Consider the following 22,300-nt stretch of genomic DNA (forward strand, 5'->3'; position numbering starts at 1 on the left):
CTGTTTCAACCACTGAGTTGGGTTGGTTTCAGCCAACCCTTAGCGACCCATTCATTCAGCCCCAGACAGCCATGGGCCCCCTGCTCTGCCTCCAGAGCATCTTTTTAATCCCTCACACGCCATGCATAACACAAAGGAAACTGAGGCAGGCATAGGAATCATAAACATATTAGCAAAATTCCCACTTCATCACACCCTTGTAACTTGCCAAGGGGAAGTTGTGGCCTAGTCCCTGTCAGTTTGGGCTGAGTCACGTGCAAAGCAGGAAGTGTTACCTCCCTTACCGACGCAAACCCGCACAATCCCTGCGCCCCACCCACTCCAGGCCAGGGATTAAAGACACAAACCTCTTTCTGGCCTTGTCTAGACTAGGGAAAAGGCACCTTTTGCAATGACTCCGCTCCCTCTGTCGAACTCCCCCTCCCCTCAACATCAGTGCAGGCACAGCTATTCGATGGGCAGAGGCACCTTCTTCCGAGGCTGGACGAGGGAGCTCCATCCTGAGCCTTCCCCGTGGGCACCATCCTCCTGCTGGCATCAGACGGGTTTGCAGCTGCCGCCCCCTGTTGCAGATTCTGCCTCGTGCTGACAGCACGTTTCCTGTGCTGGCTGCTGCAGCAGTTTCTCTCTGGACAGAGCCTACTGTGGGCTTGTTGCTTTACCGGCTCATGGCTGACACTAACTCCAGCACCTCTCTGGGCTTGTGGCAGGGTAACTGATGACTCCTCGAGGTGCTCCGCGGGACTGGATGGAGGCCTGTGACTGGGTTCTCGGCCCTAGGAGCTGGCTGCTGCTTGACTAGGGCTCAGAGTAGGGTCTGGGTGCTTCCGGACAGCAGCTGGAGGAGGCTCTGGCTAGGTACTGGCCCCTCACTGGGTGCCTGGCTCTGGGGTTGAAGTTCCCTCCCCTCAGCTCCCCATGGCCCCAGTTGGTTCTTGACTGACTCAGGGAGGAGGCAACACTCTCACCTTGGAGGCCCCCAATCCAAATACTGAAACCAGCATGACTTGCTGCTGGCGAGAAAACAAGACTTTTGACTGCGATGGAGGGGCAGGGATTGAGCTGGCGCTGCTGGGTTGTCACCTTGCACCAGTCATTCACCTGGGAGTCCTGGCACCACGTGGGAGGGAACACGCTGGGTCCTCCCCACAGTGCTCAGAGGCAGCCCCGATTCCCCGCAAGCAGCACACAGAGGAAGCAATAATGGGGTTATTCTCCATGGCGGCCATGTGCTCCGTCCATTACCTGGGAATCCCCAGCACTGAGCACAGCTAACTGGTCTTTGATGGAGCTGGAATAGCCCCAGCACGAGGAGCTGATTGTCTTGCAGTGACCACATCCACCAGCAAAGCCGAACACAGACATCCCCTAAACGCAGCCTCTCGCCTGGCTTGTAAAGCAGCAGCAGGACCCACGGAACGGAGACAGGGCTTGGTTGGCTCTTCTGCTCCCAGCAAGGGGCAGGGGCGCTGGAACAATGTGTATAGTGCGGGTGCTGAGAGCCATTGGATCAAATTGTAAACCCTGTGTATGACGGAAACCACTTCCAGCCAGGGGGGTGTGGCAGCGCCCCCAGCACCCCTAGTTCCAGCTCCTATGGTGAGGGGCAATTGCTAGGCCAAGTCGGCCTGGGCTGCTCCTGCAGGAGCCTGGCATGCCAGTGCAGAGCAGACAGGCCCTGGGGAAGAAGCTCGCAGCTCTTCCAGAGCCCACTAGATGGCAAACGTGGAATTTCCCCTGGAGAGAGCAGGACCCCGTTTGAATGCCAAGGAGCGGGCTGGAGTTTCAGCCTGGGGCTGCTTCCACCAGCGGCCACCGGCTGTAGCTCCATCGCAATCATTTACATTTCCTGTGCCTTTGTATAACATCAATACTGGAGAGTGTACAAACTGCTGAGCTGTTTACAAATGTGCTGCTGTTCTGAAATCAACAGAGGTTCCCGAATTAGCATCCTCCAGCTGGGCTCACACGCTTGGGGACCTGGTGCTGCATAAGGGAGAAGAGTGTACACACAGGGTTATTTTTGGCTTCACCCCAGTGAATCCCCCCCAGGTTCATACAGGCTAAGGAGGCAGAGAATGGAATCAGCGGGGTGGGACACTTGACAGGGTAACTCATTTCCAATGGCAAAATGTGCTGAGCCACCGAAGCAGAGCAGCTGGGGGCTCTGTCCCCCCACGGGCTCTGCCAGGGCTGCTGTGTGCTGAAGTACTGGGGCACTGTCTGCATCACCTTCCCACATGCGGACATCCCATGGGCAGCCCGTCACTCCCATGACAGCAGGTTGCACTGCATGAGCCCAGGTGAGGTGTGCTCACTGGGGCAGAGGTGGGCAGCGGGTTCGCCAGTGTTGGGCACCCCACCAGCGTGCCCCCATTTGTGGGCAAGTAAAAGCTTTCACCAGCTGCCAGGGTGACGCCACTGCCTAATAAGCCCCCTACCCTATTTGTTGCTAATTACCTTTCCTGCTCCCCTCACTTAACATGTTCTGTGAGTTCTGGAGTGACCCAGGGGGACCACGTGGCTCTGCTGCTGATGCCTTCTCGGGAGGAAGGAGGCCAAAAAATCCAGAGCTGTCTAGTTGTATTTCATAAATCTGCAGTTCATACTTGGTAAGCTGGGCTTATTGGAACAATGTTCATTTTAACACAGCCGAATACAAGGCTACAAAGAATGTAGATCACACTTACAGGCTGGGGGATTGTATCCTGGGAAGCAGTGACTGGAAAGAATTTAGGGATCATGATGGAAACCAACTGACTATGAGCTCCCAATTCCATGCTATGGCTGAAAGAGGGTAGGGATAGGGTCCAGAGTGAGCTAGACAGATTGGGCCAAAAGAAATCTGATGAGGTTCAACAAGGACAAGTACAGAGTCCTGCACTTAGGAAGGAAGAATCCCATGCACTGCTACAGGCTGGGGACCGACTGGTTAAGCGGCAGTTCTGCAGAAAAGGATCTGGAGATTACAGTGGACGAGAAGCTGGATATGAGTCAGCAGTGTGCCCTTGTTGCCAAGAAGGCCAACAGCATATTGGGCTGTATTAGTAGGAGCATTGCCAGCAGATTGAAGGAAGTGATTATTCCCCTCTATTCAACACTGGTGAGGTCACACCTGGAGTATTGTGTCCGGTTTTTGTTCCCCCCACTACAGAAGGGATGTGGACAAATTGGAGAGAGTCCAGCGGAGGGCAACCTAAAAGATTAGGGGGCTGGGTCACATGACTTATGAGGAGAGGCTGAGGGAACTGGGGTTATTTAGTCTGCATAAGAGAAGAGTGAGGGGGGATTTGATAGCAGCCTTCAACTACCTGAAGGGGGGTTCCAAAGAAGATGGAGCTCGGCTGTTCTCAGTGGTGGCAGATGATAGAACAAGGAGCAATGGTCTCAAGTTGCAGTGGAGGAGGTCTAGGTTGGATATTAGGAAACATTATTTCACTAGGAGGGTGGTGAAGCACTGGAGTGGGTTACCTAGGGAAGTGGTGGAATCTCCATTCTTAGAGGTTTTTAAGGCCCGGCTTGACAAAGCCCTGGCTGGGATGATTTAGTTGGGGTTGGTCCTGCTTTGAGCAGGGGGTTGGACTAGATGACCTCCTGAGGTCCCTTCCAACCCTAATATTCTATGATTCTATGAAAGAGCTGACATGAATCGTGACTGTACAACCAGGGGACTATCAAGTAGGAGTCGGGACAGGAGGTAATATTACCAGTGTATCGAGCTTTGGTGAGACATTACTGGATACTGTGTCCAGTTCTGGGATCTGCGCTTCAAAAAGAATATTGAAAAGTTGGAAAGGGTTCAGAAAAGAGCTACAAGTATGAATCGAGGTATGGAAAACTCACCTTAGAGGGAGAGACTAAAGAAGCTCAATCTATTTAGCATATTGAAGACAAGGTTCAGAGGTGACTTGATCCTGTTCGGCAAGTACCTACACAGGGAGAAGATTTGGGATGGCAAAGGGCTCTTTAATTTAGCAGACAAAGGTATAACAAGCTCCAGCAGTTGGGAAGTGGAGCTCGACAAATTCAAGCTAGAAATAAGATGCCCATTTTTAACAGCAAAGGTGATTAATCCTTGTAACAGCTAACTTAGTGTGTGGCGGGTTCTCCTTCCATCAAAGGGCTTACATCGAGTACAGTTTATCTTCACTGCAGAACTAGGCATGTTCTTACACCACTTTGGCTAACTCCAGGCAGAAATCTTGATGTCAATTCCTAATGGAGACAAGGCACTGATGGTTTTTACCTCTCTGTAGCTTAGCCAAGTCAGCGAGCTACATTGCTACAGCTACATTGAAGAAGAACAATTTGTATTGATTTATTTTACCTTGAAATGATTACTACTATTGATTATTTATTAACCATTTATATGCTGGTAGCACCCAGAGTTCCCAGGTGGGATGGGAGCCCGATTGTGCTGGATGCCCCAGGCACTCGATGCAGCTGGTCTCCTAACTCCAGCAGCTGCATGTAGCTCGCCAGGAACCAGCTGTGCAGCCTCCTCCTTCTGCCCTGACCACCAGCCGCTGGCCGGCACCTGCAGCACCGTGATCAGCTCCTCCACCACGACGCGCAGCCCCTGCTGGCACCGCTCTGTGCTTGCCCGAGGCTTGGAGTTTGGGGGGGCAAATCCCCTCTGACCCCCCAAACTACACCCATGTTAAAAAGTGGGTGCATAGCTCCCTGCCCCCCTTCCAGCCCCCCGATTCCAGTGCTCGTGATTCTAAGAGTACGATTTTACAAAGTCTCCAGTGCGTCCCCAAGCCCTGCTATCCAGCCACAGAGCCTGGAATCCCATCTCAAACTGCAGCCAAGATTGCCTAGCACAATCAATCCCTTCGAAATCCCAGGGCTGCTGCTTGTGCAGGCTCCTCTGCCCTGCTGAGCTCAGTGTTTATCCCATTACTTACGGGGGGTGGGAGGCTGCGTCAGGAGGGGCATGTGTTTGGCAGGGTGTCACTAATACAGTAGCACCCCATGGGACGATCGAGATGCCCATAGCAGGGCCGCTCAGGGTTGCTGGGGTGATCAGCCATTCTCTTAGGGGAGAAGTTCCCGGCTCCAGGCCTGCTGGCCCCTTCCAGGGCCCAAGCAATGTGTCAGTGGGCCCAGGGCAAACGCATAGCACAGGCTCCCATCCCACGCCACACAGAGACACTAACTGATGAAAGAAAAAATTATATTTTGTTTCTGAAACGGAACAGACAAGCTGCAGCACTTCACTTTACTCTTCTGGCCTTTTTCATTGCAAACTCAATAGCGACCCACCAAAGTCAATTTTTCTTGCACGTTCACACTCGATAGACAAAACAGCAAGACGACTTAAGCATTCCTGTGCCCTAGCCGACTGTCTGCAGGTTTTGATGCGTGCCGGCCTGCTGAAACTGCCTCTGGCTTCTGCCACAGTCACTGGCAATGTGAAAAAATGCGTAGGGCTATGCACATTTCACTGAAAATTAGTTGTGTTTTGTTGTGGTGGTTGTTGTAAATCTGATGAAGTGAGAAAAGTGTTAGCGGTTCACGTTCTTTTCCAAAAGTAGACTTGAAGATTTTTTGCAGACGTAGCATTTCACGTGGAAAAGTTCTTTGAAAGAGCCACTGGATACTTGAGAACTAAACATTTGGATGCTTCTTCCGGTGCCATCAGACCAGAATCTGAGATGGGCTCAGGCCCATATCCTGGATCTTTTAAAAACCATGAAGCAATACACCGTGCAGCACCACTCTCTCCTGCTTCTTGCAGCTTTCCTGTGCATCTGGTGGTGTTGCTGGTGATATTACTTGACTCTTTGGAAGTCATTAGGTTGGAATCACATGATTCATCTGGGTGCTTTTCTTCATCAGTTTCCACAGTCTCTATACTGAAATCACCTTCACCCTGCTGTTTTCATTCAACCAGTTCCCCAGGTTGTGCATTGCTTGAGCCAGAGTGTTTAGAGGCTGTGTCTGTCTGGAAAATTGGAGGATTGTCTGGTGTCCTTTAGCTTCTTTTATTTCCCTTTCTTTAAGCTCCTGATGTTTCTGGCTGCCTGATTTGTATTCATAGCTGACATGGCAGTATGGCACAAATATTAATGATATACCAGTGACAAATGCCCTCTGGAGGTACTGTTCCCTGTCACTTGGATTTGGTCGCAGCCCTTCTAGGCACCCTGGAGGACCAGCTCACCTTGATTGGAATGTTGCTTCTGTTCTCACACTGCTTCTGATTGGCTCAGGGGAATCTCACATGATCTCATGGGATCCAGAGGTTGCATCGATGTATTGGTACAAATGTTCTCCACCCGGCTCATAAACTAACCTTGAGTCAAATGCAAACACTCACAACTGAGCCTGGATTTCTTTCTTGTGGTGAGGGGCTTGTGGCCTCTGACAGGCCTTGGTGAAGTTCAGGGCTTAAAAAAAGGATGATCACTGTTTGTATTAAATCAGTGACTTTAGACCAGCTGAGAGTGGGGCTCTGTTGTGCCAGGCATGGATGGCAGAGACATGGAATGAGAGAAGAGCTCACAGTCTAAACAGCCAAGGCAGACTTGGGGGGGCCGGGGGCAGGGAGGAGTAAGCCATTGTACAGATGGGCAATGGAGGCCCAAATCTGGGGCCAGGTTTGAGTTCAGCTCCCAGCCAAGCATCGAAACAAGTGGATTCAGGTTGCAGAGGGCCTGGGTCTGAAACATCCGCAGCTCTGCTTGGCCTCCAGGTGGGGTTTGTTGAGGACACTTCCTGTAACTCGTGAAGGGCTAGGTTGTCATTTGAGGCACAGCCCTGAGCCAGGGTCAGAGCATCAGCCACCCCTTCCCAGCAGCAGCCCTTGGAAGCACTGGAGTTCCCAGACACAGGCGCTGACTCCGTGGGTGCTCTGGGGCTGGAGCACACACTGAAAAAAAAGAATGGGTGCTCAGCACCCACCTGCCACAGCTGTTTGGCAGCTTGGGGAGGGATTTAGGGGAAGGTGGAGAGCAGCAGGGGCCTCGGGGAGGGGTTGGAGCAGGGGCGGGAAGAGGCAGAACGAGGGCAGGGCCTTGGCAGAAGGGGTGGAGTGGGGGCAGGGCCTACGGGCAGAGCAGGGGTTGAGCACCCCCTGGGAAAACTATGCCCAGACACCCCTCCAAATCCCAATTCTTACCCAACAGTGACTGTCCCCACCCAACCCCATGCTGTGCTGGCTCAGCTACTCCAGCCAGTGACTGGAGGTGAAGCCAAGGCTCTGCCTTTTCCACCTCCTGGCTCCAGGGAAGGAGTAAGAGGGGGAGGTGGCCCCCCTTCAGTCCATGTGCCTGGATTCAAGGTAGCCAGCACCAGGCTGTAAAGGGCTGGGGGGGGGGGGGGGGCAGGGAGGCAGCCCAAGTCACAATGAAGTTAATAAAGGCACAGCCTCAGTTCACCTCACACGGCTAGATGGACCTCGCCTTCCTGCTGCTGTGGCTGCTGATTGTAACTTGATGCCACCTGGGAGGAATTCCTAGCCCAGCCTGAGAACAGAACTCACAGAGCCAACGATTTGCTTTTTGATTCTCAGAATTGAAATTCACTGAGATAGGGCGACATCTTCTCCCCGTTTCCATCACAGCTGAATTAACCGTCTGGCCAGTGCTTAGCAGAAGCTCTAATCTTGTACAGCTAACTAAGCCTGTCTGGCGGCTACACGCTTATAATAAATGAGTTGTGCCAGACACACTTGATTGCTTGCTTCAGTGGAGTCTGATGAAGGGAGCGCAGCAGCTGCCGTGCAGAGGAGTAACAGGAAATGCAGGGTCTTGCTGCACAGCAGCCCCCTGAGTTGGGGGGAAGGCTGTAGCAGATGCTGTGGGCGTTGGGTCACATTCACTGATATTTGGTGCTGTATTAAAAACTAATATGTACATAGAGTAACATTTTCAAAAGCACCTTAGTGATTTGGACACCCAAGTTCTGTTTTCCAAAGTGACTTAGGCACTCAGGGCTGGATGCTCAAAAGGCATTAGGTGCCTAAGCCCAGTTTTGGGACCACTGCGATGCACAAAGCTCCCACTGAATCCTGTAGGTGCCTACACTCACTTGGGGCCTGCATGGTTAGGGTCAAAGTTCCCTCGGTGCCCTCAAGGCATGTGCACGGCTGCCTCCATGTGGGCATCCAGGTACCCATCTCCCGCCTGAGCCCCAGAGCGAGTCACGAACCAGGGGAAGACAGGCGTTCGGCCAATCCAATAGGTGTGCTCAGAGGCTGCTCACTGGACCGGGTCCCATTCAAAGCCCAGTGGGAGGTGGGGGCGCACCCAACGTCACCACTTTTGGTCCAGTGGGTAGAGCGCTCCCTTGGGATGTAGGAGACCCAGGTTCAATTCCCTGTCTCGGCCAGAGAGGGGACAAAGGCTTTGCTCAGGGGTCTCACCTCTCACAATAGGGTGCTAACTACTGAGGTCTGGCAGAGGGGGGGACTGAACCTGGGTCTCCAGCATTGCAGGTGAGTGCTTGAACCATTGGGCTAAAAGTTGTAAGGTGGGTGTCCTTACCTTCTGTGCCTTCACCCTGTCAGCTTCTTGCCTAAAACACCGTAAGGTGCCTAACTCAAAAGGGGGTTCCTGGCTGCAGAATTGCAAGCCGAGTTGGGGTTACTGCACGTCTGGGTTTTCCTGGGCATGGCCTCTTTTCTGAGCCTCCTGTCTCTGTCCAGGTGGATTTTTCAAATTACAGGCAACGCCCAGGGGTTTTGCAGAGCAGAGGCTGCAGCTCAGAAAGAGCCGCAATTAGTCCGCTTCCCAACTGGTCCATCTCCTGCATTGGTCCCTCCCCTGCACTGGTTGGTCCATTCCCCTGCAAGCCATCACTGCTGGATCCCACCCACCCAGGCCCCAGATCCCAGCCCTGGGGAGGGGGTCCCACAGGGAGGCGCTGACCGATGGCTGGTGCTGTGTTCTGGGCTTGTGTCAGCTGCCCTGCCTGGAGACAGGGAACGACACTGCCACCCACCTCCAGAAGACACCTCCTCCAGCATCACCAGCTGTACGCCCCCAGCTCCCTCTCCACCCCCTCAAATACACAATGTGGATTCTAAACTCACCCATTTCCCAGGGGTTGGCTTCATTAGCACAGAAATAAGCAATAAAGCCCAGTGCCTCAAAGCTTTTTCAGTGCCTCTCTGCCTCTTTAGGTGCCTAAATCCACCATTTAGGTCCCAGTGACATTTTCAAAGCTGCCGCTCAGCTGCTACCTATTAACCCCAAAGGTGCCTAAGTCTCCTAGAGGACTAATTTCTGCTGCTCAGCATTTGCGGAGCCACCTAAGCCCTGAGGCTGGCTCACAGCTGACAAGCTACTCGGAGCCCTGGCTCAAGCTGAAGCCCTGGAAGCCCCGAAGCAGAATGCTCAGGCGAGATGTCCCTTGCCTTTCTTGCCAGCAGGGTCCCAGCCCGTAGGCCTGCTCAGAGCACACCTAGGTCTGATGCCTGCCAGGCCCTGCAGCCAGAGGGCTAGAGGCAGGCCACCGATAGGCGGCGGGGCAGCAGAGTGCCTCCACAAAAGCCAGCCAGGGAACAGGGAAATGTAGGGTGAGTGTGAGAGGGGTATCGAGTGTGAGCAGGAGACCGAGAGTGAGTTTCGGCTGCTAGGGCGTGGGCTCCCTTAACGGGAGCCTGGCTTAAGTGCCTACCTCCAGGAGAGGGTTTGTGGCTGAGGATCCTGAGGGGGGAGCAGCTTTCTCTGGTTCATCACCAGCACCAGGTCAGCCGTTTAGGCCCCTTGTCCCTCTCCTCAGCATTTCACTCCTGGGTAGCTTAGGCAGCTCCCCACTCGGTGAATGGGCTTTTCCTTAGGTGCCTACCTCTCCCCATGCAGCGTATAGGGAGCCTGGATGCCTCGCTCAGGGCTGCAGATCCCACCAGGCAGCAGGCAATCGATGGGTTTGGTGCTGCAATGCTGAGCGGCCTTTTGAGGATTTGGGCCCAGTTCTCATCAAACCTCTCCCCAGTCCTGGCTACTCAAACAGTCCTTCCTCCTCCTCTCAGCCATCAACCTGCCTGGCACCAACCACTGAATTGTGTGACCAGTTCCTACAGTGCGGGACACCTGGGCTTTCTTCTGCGTTGCACGATCACAGGCAGATTCCAACTGGTTTTTACGGTAAACCCTGTTTTAAGGATGTTTCCTCCTTGCAGGAATCAAATCAATCAATTTGGGGGCTGGCAAGGGCGTCCCTGCTGGGCCTTCTCATGAAGCATTGGGGGAAGGCAGATTGGGGAGCTAGTGCCTGCTTTCGCAGAGGTGCTGCGCACCTGTAGCTCCCTGAAAGAAAAGACAGGCAGAGGCTCAGAGGCGAGAATAGAGGAACACGATCTTCAGAGGGAAATAGTATGAAAAAGGCCGAGGAAAAGAAAAAAATCACATGAATTGGAAAGCAGAGAGAGCGAAAGGACTTTGGACAAAGGTTTTCTCAAATGGAATGGGTCTGGGTGAGTGCAAAATGGTGCGACGAATCCTCAATGGTGCCACATTCTAGTTCATTCTCCTTCATGAACTGCAACAAGAGCTGCTGCTGTCATTGCTGTTTCCCTTTCCCCCCTATTACTCCCCTTGGCTGGTAGGGTCGAAAATAATTCCCAACTGTCTTCTCCACCCTGCTCTCGGATACAGTCAGACTCACTTCCTGCCTGGGTCTGACTTCCTTAACACAGAAATTAACAACACAATCATATACGTTTCAACTTTCTCCCCATTCTTGGCGATTCCAAGGGTCCCTCCATCTGGTCTGGGCTGGTCAGCCCACACCCTAGATCCTCTTTCCCTAAAGAACCACTCCTACCTCCCTTATAGCCATACGGGAAAACAAGCCATCTGCCTCAGCAAGTCAGCAGACCCTACTTATCCCGTTCCCCCGGAGGTTTAGCACCTGCTAACGGGATGGGGAGTTCCACGCAAACACAGCCAGCTTGTTCTGTCACTGCATTCACTTTGGGCTACTCAGACCAGAAAGAAGATAACAAATCAGAGAAAATTCAGAGGAAATACATCATTGATCAGTGTTTATATAGAAACTTCCATCCCAGAGCCCCAACGTTACCAATGCAGGCATCTTTTTACCCATTGAAAAGATACAGCCAATTCTGCGGTACATAAGAAGCCTTTAAACCTTACTTAGCAGCAATACAAAACAGTGTAGGACCAAAAATGAAGCCCACCTGCTATTCAGTTAAATCTTTAGGGGAATTTTAGGGAGGCAAAATGTAATTACTTACATTGGAGAGTGGCCAGGACACTGGGGCTAAGCACCCCTAAGCTTTGCAAAGCACATATGGGGGTTTTAATTACCAAAAGTGGCCAGAGCCTTGGTTTTATGTATCGTTGGAAAAATGACACCACCAGACACAATGTCCCTTGCAGAGTGCTGGGGTGTTGGCTTAGCCGTGCCAGAAGGGGAGGATTCTCACCTCCTTTCTGCAGGGTTCCTGGGAGGTCTCTCATTCAATATTGACTAGCCCAATGCTTTTGAATTTCTTGGCTCTGATGTGACCCCAGCCATAGTTGTTATACGGTGGTTAGGGCACTAGCTTAGGACTTGGAAGATTTCCAGAGAGCAACCTGAAAGGACAAAGCCTTGCTGCAAACATTCGAATTCATTCATTGGCAGTAGCACCCATGATTATCGTTAGTGTTAGCACAGCAGCGCTTTCCAGACACTCAGGGCGTCCCTGTTCTGAGGAACTCCTGATCTGAGGAACATGACCAGGTGGGGGCATGGCTGGCTCGGCTTCACTCACCTCTTCTATCAGTTTTCCAGGGCTGATTAGGAGTAGCTGGAGAAGTTCAGTCTGCCTGGGGTCGAGGGGGCAGAGGTGAAAGTAAGCCGGAGCGGCGCACTGGCAAGAGCTGGTGCACTGTACTGGGGCAGCCCGGCTTCCCCGGGGGCAATTTAAAGGGCCTGGGGCTCCCAGCAGTGGCTGGAGTCCCAGGCCCTTTAAATTGCCTCCAGAGCCCTGCTGCTGGAGCCCTGGGGTAGCGGCGGTGCGGCTCCGGCGGCTATTTAAAGGACTGGGGAGGCAGAGACAGCTGGAGCCCCGGCCCTTTAAATAGCTCCTGGAGCCCCCGCTACCCCAGGGCTCCGTGGGCTATTTAAAGGGCCCGGGGCTCCCCTGCTTCTACCGCCCCAGCCCTTTAAATAGCTGCCGGATCCCCACCGCCGCTACTCCAGGGCTCTGGGGGCTATTTAAAGGATTGGGGCTCCAGCTGCCTCTGCCGCCCCAGTCCTTTAAATAGCCGCTGGAGCCCCGCTGCTTCCCCAGGGCTCTGGGGACTATTTAAAGGACTGGGGCAGTAGAAGCAGGGGAACCCTGGGCCCTTTAAATAGCCGCTGGAGCCCTGGGCTGCTACTGCTACCCTGGTGGGAGGGGAGGGGGCACTTACCTTACAGGGTGGGCTGGGGCTGGATCTGACCCCATCAGCCCCGCCCCTTCCGGGGGCCAGAGCTGGCCCCAGCGTACAGGTAAGTCACTCGACTTACTTTCACCCCAGCGATGGGGTGCTGTAAGAATTGCTGACAGCCCAGGCATGGAGGTAAAGCTGAAACCTTGGCCTTAGATCAGCCTTTCTTTAGGTCCTCATCCTGCTGGACATGGTAAGTATTTCCTGAGCTCTCCTTTTAATGGTCACAGTCCGTAGGGAAATGGCCTGGGCGGGCAGATGGAGCAGTCACACAGCAGAAGAACCAATGCTTCCCTTATTGCCTGAATTCTGGTCGTCCCACCATGTCCACAGTTCTGCACACAAACGGATTCCCCCAAGGGCATGGCTGTCCCTGGGCTTATTGGCTGGCAGCGCCTGTGGCTGTATTCCTGGCCAGTGAAGTCTGTACTCCTCACACTAAGGTTACTGTTCTCCCTTCAGGTCCCGGTCACAGGCCATGCACCCTGTTGTCCCCGGATGGCTCAGGGAATGGCAGTTGATAATAATATGACACTCTCACTCCCACAGTTTCTTTGCGGTAGCTGCAATTTTCAGCAAGAGAGGGAGTAACCATCAGCTCTGCAGAGCCATGAAAACCCTCCTGTCATGGCTCATCACTCTCTTGGGCGTGCCATATGCCAGTACCCTAGTCCTGAGCTTGCCGTGTGGAGGGCTCTGCCTCCACTTATCCCAGAGGCCATGGGAGGTGGTTTTCTGCTGCCCAGACTGCAGGGGGAATGTTACCTGGAGGTTTAGGTACATCTGGAGGGAGCAGTTTAACCTGGACATTTTCAGACATGCCCAGCTCTACCAGACATTTCCTTATTCCTGTTCCTAGGGCCTGATCCAGTGAAAATCAGGAGTAAGGATAGTCATTCAGGTGTAAAACCAGTGAAAGTGAGCAGGGAGTCAAGGCCCTGGTTTTGGCAGGGCAGAGCCGCGCTACATGCCTTGATTTCTGATGTTCACAAGAGGACGTTTCTGCATCACAGTCTTGGCAGGGTGGTTTCTCTAAGCTTCTTCTCTCCTCCTGCTGGGCCTCAGCCATTGAGAGTCCCAATCCCCTTTGGAGCATCCCCTGCAGGGTCCAGCCCCATCTCCTCTGAACACTCACAGACACAACAGACCTGCTGTCCTGAAGGGAACAGTGAACATGCCAGCCTGAGCAATTCAGCTCAGGACCAGCTCCTTGTGCAACACCACAGCACTGAGGTGTGGTTACAGTGACAACAACAAGAAGTTCACTATCGAAGATTCAAGGTCATGTGCTAGTGAGTACGAACAGTGGAAACAATCGGTCACATATGAGACAAAATTATAACTCAATTTCTACAGACTCAACTTACCAGGTTAACCGCCTGTCTACAGCCGTTTATCTCACCCCATGTCTTCTGCAGTGTTTCAGCCAGGGTTAGCTGAGACCTTGTTCATGAATGCAAACACAATGCTCATTTATTTCCTATGTGCAGCATAAGAAGGTTGTGATGGGTTGGATCACAGAAACCCCCTGGGAGCTGCCACCTGATGTGCCAAGACTACTTCTGCCCCTGCTTTCCTGCCCCGCCAGCTTAGGACTTCAGTGCCCTGCCTGGTTTGAGCCAGACCTGCTATCCTGCTGCAAACCCACACCCAGGTCTGAACCACGTCCCCTAACAGCTGCAGGCTTAACTGAAAGCAGCTTACAGAAGTGTGCCTGTCTTTAACACTCAGATGCCCAACTCCCAATGGGGTCCAAACCCCAAACAAATCCGTTTTACCCTGTATAAAGCTTATACAGGGTAAACTCATAAATTGTTTGCCCTCTTTAACACTGATAGAGAGATATGCACGGCTGTTTGCTCCCCCCCTCAGTATTAATACAGACTCTGGGTTAATTAATAAGTAAAAAGTGATTTTATTAAATACAGAAAGTAGGATTTAAGTTGTTCCAGGTAGTAACAGTCAGAACAAAGTGAATTAACAAGCAAAATAAAATAAAACATGCAAGTCTATGTCTAATCAAACTGAATACAGATAAAAACCTCACCAGTTCCAGTCAGCTTCCTTTTACAGACTAGTCTCCTTCTAGTCTGGGTCCAGCAAGCGCTCACAACCCTGTAGTTACTGTCCTTTGTTCCAGTTTCTTTCAGGTATCCTTGGGGGTGGAGAGGCTATCTCCTGAGCCAGCTGAAGACAAAAAGGAGGGGTCTCCCATGGGCTTAAATAGACTTTCTCTTGTGGGTGGAGACCCCCTCCTCTCTCCTATGCACAGTCCAGCTCCAAGGTGGAGTTCTGGAGTCACCTGGGCCAGTCACAGGTCCATGCATGACACACAGTTTTTACAGGCAGCAGCCACTGCCCACCTGGCATCTTGACTGTCTCCAGGAAGACTTCTTACGTGGGCTGGAGCCTTCCAAGATGCACTGTTCCTTATGTGCTTCTTGACTGGGCACTTAACTTGGCGAATTCATTTCTGCAGGAACTGACCAAATGCTCTAAGGTTATTTAGAAATCAAGCCAGTACATGGCCAATATTCATAACTTTGAATACAAAAATGATACATGCATACTAATTGGATGAATAGATTCAGTAGATCGTAACCTTTACAGAGATATGTTATATGGCATCTATAGCATAGAACATATTCCAGTTATGTGATATATATTCATAAGCATATTTCCATAAAGCCTTATGGGGGCCACCGTCAAAAAGGTATCTTCTTTGCCTGCTACTTATACTCCTGTGATGGGACGCTCACTCCACACAAGACTAGAAGGGGTTATCGTGTCAGGTGGGCCAATTACTTGCCCAGGCTGCACCTGGGGGAGGAGCCAGGGAGCAGGATTTTTTTAAATAAGGCTCAGCTGGACAGGAATAGGAGGGGCCTGTATAAATCCCAGGAGCTGAATGCAGATGGAGACTGCAGGGGAAGCCCTGGGAGGAGACTGCAGTCATGCCCTGGGAGGAGTGTTTGGGGCTAGAGATAGGTAGCCCACAGTTATTCCCAGTTATTTGGGCCGGCAAACCCAGAGAAGGGAAGGAGAGCCAGGAAGGTAGGAAAGGCTCAGGGGAAAGGCAGCAAGGTGTGGGGTAGGACAGACCTTGGCCGCTGTGTAGAGGGCCCTGAGCTGGAACCCAGAGTAGAGGGTGGGTCCAGGTTCCTCTACCAGCCACTGGGGAAGTGGCGTGGACCAGACAGCAGAGAGTAGACTGCCTGGGATAGTTTGCCCTGAAGGACTTTGTTACCCCAGAATGGGAGGACCATAGTGACCTGGCCAGAAGGCCAAGTCTGGAAGAGGAAGCTGCGGCTCCTGGAGTGACAGGGGTTGCAGGTGAGACAGGACTGGTGAAGAGACCACGAGAGGAGGATGCAACACCTGTAAAGAGCTAATCCCCACAGCCACCAGGAGGAGGCGCCCTAGTGGTGAGTGGACCCTGTGACAACTCCCCAGAGTTCATGGTCTGTATTCAGAGACAGGATAATCACGTGTGGCTTGTTTTTCCTTTGGGTTGCTTCCCTGATGACTTCACACCTCTTTGGGTTACCTTACAATGCTTCATTTACATTTGAGAGGCAGGAGGTGAATACAGATCTCCTGTCTGACAGAAAACCTGTTTTGTCACCTCTGTTGGTGACTCTGACCTTGATGCAGACTGTAAGAACCTGTTTTCAGTACATACACCTAACTCCTTCCATAGGATCTGTCCATACACTTCACAATGATATTAATAGCCAGTGAAACCCTGGCTTTAGCTTAAGACCTCCCATGACCTTCTCTGATGAACCAGAACGTACATACCAGAATAAGAACATTCCTCTAACACCCTCGCCAGTTGCCATTCTGGGGTTCTTGGGTCATAGGAACCATCTCCCTCCTCAGCCAGACCTGAGCAACTTGTGTCTCTGGATCGTAGAGGCAAACATGAGAGAGAAGAGACTGTTCTTCGGCCTGGCTGGAGAGCGCCAGAGCCTCACACCACAGCAGCTAAAGGAACCGCCCAGAAAAGAAGCTCGGAAGAAGCTCTCAGCCCAGGAGCACAGCCATCCTGACACCGTGAGCTCGTCACGGGGTTGCTCTGGCTTCCAGAATCACAGGCAACCCCTCTGGGTGTCAGCTGGGCCTGTGCAGATGCACAGTCAGGATGCAGCCATTGGCGCTAGTGCAGCACAGAGGCTGAAACCTGGCTACAGGAGTGGCGCCCTGCGGGCGTCCTTTGCTTTGCCTCTCAGCAGCCTCATGTGGAAGCGGCTTGACCCACTGCAGCCCCTCCGGCAGCCCATGTGTGTCCAGGCAGTGCACGGGGACCCTGATCTGCACTGCAGCCGTTGGGTGAACAACCGTTAAAGACAGCTCATTTCCATACGCTAACGGCCCAGAGCACAGCCTTCCAGGCACAGGCAGAGGTGTCCCATCGCAGCTGGCTGCCCTAGCGTCTCTGCGGTGATTCCCCTTCTCCAGCCCAGAGCACACAGGCAGGATCGCTCATTCATGAGCTCTTGTCCCAGGCTTGTGTTCGCTGTCCTACTGCCAAGCCCCAGCCCCCACCAGTCCCTGCCTGATTTCCTCTTGCCCCCAAGCCCAGCCTCACTCCTTCTCCCACTAGCCCTTGCCCTGGACTACCTCTAAATACGGCCTCTTTGGGGCCAAACAAGGCTGGGAGACCTTCACAGGGCTCTTGAAGTAGCCTGCCCTGGCGTGTCATAGGAAATAGGTGGTGCATCCGTCCCTGAGACAGTGCTCCACCCTGCCTTTGCCTGTGTCCGTCCTGGGCACACAGAGTGCATGCAGCCAGTCCCACTGCATGGCCCCATGTGGGGAGGGGTGCTCGTGCGCGCTCTGGGGCATGTGCCTCTCCCCAGATGTAACACCCGACTCACTGATACCCTGCCCTGAGATAGAATCAAATCTAGGCAGGAGCTGGGTAGTTGCTTGCCTCCCTCTCCTGAAGTGCTTCCTGGCCATGAGTCCCAGGGGTGTCGTGTCCTCCGCTCTGCTCACAGCTGGGAACAGACCCAGTGGGACTGAAGGGCCGGGGAGCCCCTTTCCCTGATTGTTATTTCAGCTGTGGAGCCGAGGCAGCGCTGGCGGGGCGTACGTGCGTGCGTGGGACTCTCACCAACACCACACAGGTGCTGTTTGGAGAGTATTTATATCATCTCAGCAGAGCCCTTCGAACGCTGCTGTACTCGGAGCCGTCCAGAGACTACAGGTTGTGACTTCTTCATCGGCAGTCCCTCCTTCCCTCCCTGCAGATCTCTCTGCCTCGTCCCCCCGCCTGGCCCCGGGGGACGCCCCTGGAATACATGAGTCCTTGTTGCATGCCTTCCCCTCCTTCTTCTTGACCTAGGACCTTGAACAGAGGCTGCCTTTCTGCTGGCTGCGTGCTGCTGAGTGGACTCCAGTGTGCGTGCGCTGGCCAGCTAGCTCCAAGCCTCCAGGGCTGCCTCTTAACCTGAAGAAGCATTGGGTTATTTGTGTTGTTTTTGGCAGGGTCGGGCTGGCCCTTTGCAAACAGAGAGGTGAGTGTGCATGGAGGTGCAGAGTGGAGCCAGCACAGGCTGTTTGTGTTGGAGCTGCTGCAGAGGGAATTAGTTCAACTCAGCTGCTAATTGCTTCTGAAGTGCAGGACTCTGAAATAGACACAATAACACACTGCTCCACACCCGCATCTCCTGGAGGCTGCTGCTCAAATGGGCCACCATACACTTTGCTTGTGTCTCTGACTGGGGCCTGGGCGGGACACTGCACCGCCAGGTCTGCCCCAGGTCAAAGGGGCCGGTTCTGATCTCGCCGCCCCTGCTGGGAATCAGGGGTTACCGCACTGCAGACACCAACATGAGATGTGAACCAGGCCCGGGTGCCTTTGGAGCCAGGAACTGGACGCTGTGGGTGCCATGGGATGCCAAGTGATGGTCTATTTTAGGCAGAAAGCATCACACCTGTCCCATGGGCCCCCCCCCGACCTTCTCCAGAATCAGGCTCCCACCACTGCTCCAATGGGGCTCCCTTGCCCCTTACTGGGCTTGCTTCATGGGTTTATTTTTCTACTTAGTTATGCAGTGAGTTTTGGAAGACCCCAGAATGGCTTAAGAGGATGGTGAAGCCCATTTGCTTAGGAGAGGTGGAAGCTGCAGTGGGTTACGTTTAGTGGGGTGGGGGGGAAGGTTGTTCCAGGTGCAGAGCTAGGGTGGGGCCGTTTGCAGGAAAGAATAAAGCGGGGGGAGGTTGTGGGGCAGAAGTGGGATTGTTACAGGGCCTGAGGGGTGGAGTGAGCTCCTGAGTACCGAGCTAGGGAGAGAAGGCAAGTAGGTAGGAAACGAGAAAGGAGGGGTTCCCAGGAACAGAGAGTGGGGGAGGAAATGGGAGTGAAGCAGAAGGGGGCCCCGTGCCACAGGGAGGGGGAGATTAAGAGTCAGACTCTTGAAGCGCTCTGTGCACTGCAGCTCGCCTGTATCATTATTAAAGCTAAGATTTTGTCATGGATATTTTTATTAAAAGTCACAGGCAGGTCACGGGCAATAAAGAAAAATTCACAGAAGCTGTGACCTGACTTTTATGAAAAATATCCATGATCAAATGGGAAGGGGCTGGGCAGCTGCAGGGTGGCTGGGGGCTCTGGGGCCTCCACCATTGTGGGGACTCAGAGTTCCAGGGTCCCCCTGCCCCAGCAGCAGCAGGGAGCTGTAGGGGATTCCCCTGCCCCGCCATGGCGGCCAGGGAGCTGCGGGGACCCTCCTGCCCTGCTGGGGTGGCTGAGGAGCTGCAGGGGACCCCCTGCCCTCCCATGGCAGCCAGGGAGCTGTGGGGACCCTCCTGCCCTGCTGGGGTGGCTGAGGAGCTGCAGGGGAGCCCCTGCCTCGCGATGGCAGCCGGGGAGCTGCAGCGGTCCCCCTGCCTTCCCATGGCAGCCAGGGAGCTGCGGGGGTCCCCCCTGACCATGGCAGCTCAGAGCTTGGGGACCCGCTGCCTCAGGTGGCGGGGGTACTTCACAGCTCCCTGCTGCTGCGGGAGGCGGTGGGACCCTGCAGCTTCCAGCCACTGGGGCTGAAGTCATGGAGTCTGTGACTTCCGCGACCTCTGTGACAAAATCGTAGCCGTAATCATTACTGCTGTGTAGCGGCTCTGACGGTCATTCAGATCTGCGTGGTGGTAGTGCCCAGAGGCCCAGATGCAGGTGCCAGGCAGGCCTCACACAGCAGCCAGGCTGACAGCCGGAGCGGGTGGGAAGGTGTGCAGCGAGGCAGCCTGCCCTGCCCATGGTCACACAGCAGGGCGGTGGCAGGGCTGGGAACTGACCCCGGGCTGCTCAAGTCTCAGCCCTGCTGTCCTGCCCAGACCCCTGAGTAACTTGCCCCATTTTCCAAAGTGCCTGCTGTGGGCTGGGGGAGGGGTGTGATCGTCCATGGCTCTTAGTGGGGAGGGGTATCGTTGTCTGTTGGTCCCCATGGGCAGGGGGTGGGGTGCAAGTATCCGTTATTCCCTGTGGTCTGGGGAATGGTGCATGTGTCCACTGGTCTCTGGGGGAGTGGTGCAGGTGTCTGTTGGTCCCTGTGGACTGAGGGAGGGGTGCAGGTGTCCATTGGTCCCTGTGGGCCGGGGAGGGGTGCAAGTGTCCGTTGGTCCCTGGGAGCTGCGGGAGGGGTGCAGGTGTGCATTGTTCTCAGTGGGGGCTGCTGGGGGCTGTGCACACTGAAGATCTGCCCGAAGAGCCATGCCATGGGCCCCTCTGGCAAAGCAGAGACTAGACCCCAGCGCTCCTGAGGTCCAACCTGAGCCCTCGCTCTTTCGCTCGGGGTGAGCTCATGGGGGCAGAGAAGGGGACGAGCCAGAGGAAGATGAGCCAGAGGGACATGGGGCTCCCACCAGGACATCCCCGCCTGCAGCAGCACCTGAGCCCAATGCTCTGCTGCCCTTCTTTGACACACCAGGGCTGAGGGGGCTGCCTGCTGTGGGGCAGGAGCCCAGAGAGCAGCAGGAAACCAAGGGGTCAGGAGGGAACCAGAGATGGGGCAGATGAAAGGGGAGTGGAAAGAGGAGGAGCCCAGGGATAAGACTGGACTGGGAAACTGTAGTGGGGAAGGGGAAAGAGAAAGGAGGGTAGAGGGGGAGAAGAAAGAAAGGGGGAATGGAGAAAAGAGAGATAGAGAGAGGTGGGGGAAGAGGAGGAAGAGACACAGAAACAATCAGCAAAGCTTGCCTTAGTCTGAGCACCGGGCACCTCAGACCCTGGTGGTGCCAGCCGGAGCCATGGGCACTGGACCCCTCCACCAGGCCCTGGCAGACCCTCACTGAAGCACAAGCACCAAACTCCTCCAGGAGGCCTAGATGGTGTTGGCATCAGCTGCATGAAATGCTGGGTGCCTTTGGCCTCTTTCCCTCCCAACAGTTTGGGTGGAAAGGACTCTCGGGAGGGTCTGTGGCAAGGGCAGCCTCCCAGACAGGTTCCCTGCTGACAATGTCTTGCCCTCTGACTGTGCCCATCAGCCCAGGGCAGGTGAGATGAGGGGGCTGCTAGCAAGGCCCCTCCACCCAACAGTAGCTGGCTCAGTGCAGAACTTCCCTCTGAAACCTTCCTGCAAGGAACAGCCCCAGCACTGGGTAAGCAGCCTGAGCAGGGGGCTCTGGCTGGCCTGAGTGGCTTGGTGGCTTCTGGGCCTCGTTCCCCTCAGAAAACCATGCTCGGGAGCTGGGAGGCTGCCCAGCTGCCTGGCCTCCCTTGCTGCCACTGCCATTCACTTTTTCCACCTTTCCCTGCAGTGTTTCTGCCTTCTCTAAATGAGGGAACTAATGAAGTGTTTTCCTGAGCATGTTTGCTGAAGCCCGTGGGCTGAGCCCCTGAGGGCCAGGCTGGCTCGGGGACCTGAGGAGCAGCCCTGAGCTCAGGGCTCCCTGCCAGCTTGGCTAGGACAGGGATGTGGGGGGCTGGGTGCCAGCCCTGCTGCCTGGCGCAGGCAGCCCGTTGCTGCTCTGGGAGGGAGACGTCTGATCTGTGGCTCTTACCCGTGAGCGGCTGAACTGGGGACAGTGCGCCCAGCCTCTCGACGTAAGTGCTGCACTGCTCAGGCTGGGCCTGCTCCCAAGGCCTGCTGAAGGATGGTTAGGGAGGGCTGGAGCCCCTCTGCAGGCCCTCTGGCAGCTGGGGCTCCAGATCCCTCCTGCAGTGGAACGTGCTCTCACCCCAATGCCCATGGACTTGACTCTGTGCAGAGCAGAACAAGCCTGTTCTACACACACAGCAGGGCAGAGGCCAGGCCACTCTGACTCATCTGCAAACGCCAAACAGTTTCCAAACTGCCTCCAGCCCCGACTGTCCCTACCCAGCAGGGACATACCTGGGGGCAGGTTGGTGGCCTCTTGTCACACACTGTCTGGCTGATTTGCCAGGGAATCCAAGAACCATGGGAAAGGTTCCAGGGAAATGCAAGACTGCACGGGCCATGGACACGGGGAAGGGCTTGGGGACCCAAGGAGCAATGCTGAGGCACAGGGCTGTCTGCCGTCCTGCTGGGTATGTGCGCAGTCCGTCAGGGTGGGGGAGGCAAATCCTGTACCAGCAGGGCTAGGGTGAGCCCAGGGACTTTGGAACTGGGAACGTCTTGGTTTGTGTTCCCTCAGGCCTGCCTCAATGGCCCATAGTCACATGATGGAGCTGTCTGCCCCAGCTCTGCCCTCTCCTCCCTGTTCCTGCCTATGCCCCTGTGCCCCCCTCCCTGGGCCAGACCTGAGGGCAGCTCTTTGGTGTCTTTACTGGATGCTGAGTGAGACCTGGCAGCTGGCTTGTTGCCCTGTTGCAGCCTGAACCCCATGTCTTCCTTTTGCTGCTGCAGATCTGTCCCCATCTATGGGGACTATGTGCTCACTCTGATCCCCCCACCCTTTGGGACTGCCCGGCCACGTCTTCCTGG

This window comes from Chelonia mydas, chromosome 18 (genome assembly GCF_015237465.2).
Source record: "Chelonia mydas isolate rCheMyd1 chromosome 18, rCheMyd1.pri.v2, whole genome shotgun sequence".
In the NCBI taxonomy this organism is placed as follows: domain Eukaryota; kingdom Metazoa; phylum Chordata; order Testudines; family Cheloniidae; genus Chelonia; species Chelonia mydas.